The sequence below is a fragment of the Chelonoidis abingdonii genome, chromosome 10, assembly GCF_003597395.2.
Source record: "Chelonoidis abingdonii isolate Lonesome George chromosome 10, CheloAbing_2.0, whole genome shotgun sequence".
NCBI classification, from domain to species: domain Eukaryota; kingdom Metazoa; phylum Chordata; order Testudines; family Testudinidae; genus Chelonoidis; species Chelonoidis abingdonii.
Genome location: NC_133778.1, coordinates 7,240,837 through 7,244,610, shown reverse-complemented (window position 1 = coordinate 7,244,610; position 3,774 = coordinate 7,240,837).

The window sequence follows — 3,774 nt, the reverse complement described above, 5'->3', positions numbered from 1 at the left end:
CATCAGAGCTCTCTGTCCAGAAGAGTGCAGTGCTAGGAACAGCTGAGATACTGCGCAGAACCCTCAAACTCCCAGGCCTCTGGTAGAGGACCCGAGGTTGAGGAAGACACATACCACCCAAATGGGTGAGAGGGGAATTTATTTATTTATTTATATATATATATAATAAAATAAACAGGGTCCTTCAGGCAGCAAAAGTGGGAAATGGTAGGAGACAAGGCACATCTGCATTTCAGCATGCAAAGGAGAGAAGAAAGAGCATGGGGCACCTTCAGCATCAGACTCCATGTTGCCTTCTTTACTGTTTGAATAATCATTACTTTGCAGGGTAAGCAGCAGAAGAATCCATTTCAAAGGGTGACTGTACTACAAAAGTGAGAGGCAAAGACACCCCAAGGCATATCTTCCACTCTCCCACAGCCCCTTCACCTAAGTAAAGAAAGGAACCAATCCTTGAACTTTGAGAGGAGATCCTAACCTAAGAATTGGGTCAGCCCTGTCATTGGGAACATGTGGTAAGGATTTTACCTTGAACCAAGTCTAGTGTGTTAAGTTTTAGTTCCTAGAAAGTGTTTATCTTTATTTCTCTTGTAACCATTTCTGACTTTAATACCTTATACTTATACACACTTAAAACCTCTGTCTTTGTAGTTAAATAACCTGGTTTTATTTTTTAAATCAAAACTAATCCAGTGTTGTGTTTAAACCGAACTGTTCGGGTAACTTCAGTTAAAGTAGCTGATTGTTGAATATTGACCCCTTGCAGGGAGAATGGACCTTTAATACCTGAACAGCCCAGAACACAAATTTTAGGGCAAATCCAGGACTGGAAGTGTGCTGGGGTCACCCTGCAAGTCATAACCCAGGCTGGTAGAAGCCAGAGTGTGACTGGAGTGTTGCTGACAGGCTCTAGGGTTATTGCTATACAAAGACATTCAGGGTGCTAATAGGTTGTTTGAGAGATGCCCAGGTGGGGAACTACAATGGCAAAGCATTGTGAGGTGCCCAGGGTTATGGAGCAGGCCGTGACGCAACCCCTCACTGGTCTGGATTTCACTCCAGAATGTGACAGCCATGATGTCTGGTTTCAGACTGTATAGAGGCCATGGAATTGGAATGAAATATGTCTGACTCAGTCAATGCATCTGCAGGTAAGGGGATGAGATTTGACTTTAAAAAATCATGCAAGAGAGAGGAAAAACTTACTTAAGAAATGGAATAACATAATCTAAAATAGGCTCAGTAGAATTGATTATTTTATTAAACAATTTTGACAGATATCAATATTTATTTGTAAGCTTTGTTTAATTTTTATTGATCTAAATGTTCACAGTAGTGGGCAATCATGGGGAGTCAGACAAAAGGGAGATTAGGCAATAACTATTTAACAGATGTTGAGATTCAAAAAATTAAAAGCTTTAATAAATATTAAAACACTGTCAACATCCCATGTCAAAATATACGAAGTAAATACCTTTCTGTCAAACTAATAAGTTCTCAAGCAGCATTTTTCTTACTTTGCCTATCTGTAAATTTTGATTGTTACCGATGGAAATATTTTTCATGGGTTTGTATGTTGGTGAAATTGATGTTTACTGACATTTACAGATGAAAAAACACCTGACTTGTTCTGACTCCACTGCACTGAATAAGAATGCAATAAAGTCCCTGTGAAATTATGCAAGTATTGATTTAGTGGCGCTGAGAGAGCAGCACTGCAGACTTTCAGGATCAGTAATATGTCACAACCTTGATTCAGACTCGTTTTCAAGACACAGCTTTGCTAGGAACAGAAAGCCAATTGAAGTCTATGAAAATCCACTTTGTTCTGCATGTGATCTGTGATTATCAACCTCCGCTTCCCTTTGTATCTCCAGAAGTAGCAGGAGGTGGAAGATCTTGTGAGTTTTTTCTTTTTTGTGCTTAGTTGCTGGTCTTTCCATGGTGTCCCACCCAAACTGCCATGTTTACAGTGACGTTTCCACTTTGCTGCAATGCAGCTAAGTTTTCTCTGGCAGGTTTCATTCTCCTACAGCATCCAAAGCTATACACACTCTTACAAGAATGGTCCTGAGCTGGAATGAGTGTTTACAGGGACTTTTGTATAACAACAAATTTAAAGTCCATGATGTTTGGTTATTGCAAACACAGCTAGTGCCAAGTGCCTCATCTATCTGGCCTGAAGCTCATCTGGATTGAAACACAGGTGTCCAAATGAAAGCAAATCAGATAATGAAACTGTCTGTATTCCTTTGGCCCCTGTGCATATACAGACTACTTCTCTTCTTGTCATATTTCTGTAAGCATCTGGGCTGCGAGCGATAATAGTAACTACGGGTTTTCAGTTCTTCTGATGAAGAAGCAGAAGATATTTTTAGTAGCTATGTTTGAATAAAAAGCTTTTGCCTATCCCCATGCCTGTGGGTCTGACTCCAGACCACATAGCAACTGTGCCTCTGAACCTATACAGTCAGAAAGACCTTGTTTTAGCCAGAAGTTGCTCTTAGAAAGGATCTTTGCTGCATGTTGACTGCTTTTCTATTGTGCCTTTTTGCTGCTTCTCCATGAATGACTTTTGTTGATTTGGCTCAACTCCTGGGCCACATCTATCCCAGCTGCCATCAGCAGGCTAGGAAAATTTGCATTCAATTCATGGTTCTATGGTTACCAAAATATCTGTCAGTGTGAACCCTAGCAGGAAATCTGCTCATTGTAGGGTGGGTGAAAGGTAATATCAGAGGTACCACAGTTGACCATCATATATTACAGTTCAGGCTAAGTATCACATGGCAATGTTAAGATAAGATATCATTGCTGATACTACTGAAGGGAAACTGTATATTGCCCTTTTAGATGAATGTAAAATATATGGCCACAAATAACAGCTACAGGTGTGACGGCTTTAACAGTAGAGAGAACCAGCCCGGGAAGCAGAAGGTTCTGGAAGGATCCATAGCTGTTGGAGGCCAGCTGTCCATTTGTAGACTGTTGAGCCCCTGTAACCCTGTTGGATGATGTAGGGGAATCTGATTGGCTGGGAGACCATCACATAATCCCTCTCAGCCAATAGGGCCTCAAGGACAGAGTTTTCAGCCCTGAGAGGAATCTCTGGGGCTTGGCAGTTGCCTCCAGAGGAAGGCCGGGGAAGGGGCAGTGCTGTGTCTCTTGGGGTGGGGGCGAGTGGGAAGGATTGTGTGTGTGGAGGGCGGGAGGGTACAGTTCCCTGGGAAGATAGGAAGTTTTGAGAAAGAAATGGGAAAGAGAACAGCGTAGTAGGCCTAAGCCAGGAACACAAGGATAAATGAGCAGGACCAAGAAAACTAGTTTGTTTGTTCATCTATAACGATCGTTTTAAACTCACTTGGCTAAAACAGATTTTTCCTTCCAAATCCTCCACAGTCACTCCTTTCTCAATCACTGTGGTCACCATCATTCTGCCTGTCACTCATCCCATAACCTGGGCGTCCTCTTCAACTCGCATCTCTGTCTAGATCCTCCCATCCAGGCCATGCCTAAGTCTTGCTGATTTTCTGCATAACATCTGTAAGTGCTGGGTTTACAGTAGCTTCATGGAGCCAGGCCCATGCTCAGAAGGAGCCCCGGCCTGCTCCACTTGCACTGCGTCCCAAGACCCTGCTGACTCCCCCGTCCCCTCCTTGCTCCTCTCAGCCTGCCTGTGGGCTGGCCAAGGGCTCCTTTCCACTCCCTGGCCCAACTCCCCTGCTCCTCTCTTCCCCCTGGCTGGACCGCAGTGCACTTCTGGCTCCAGGCAGT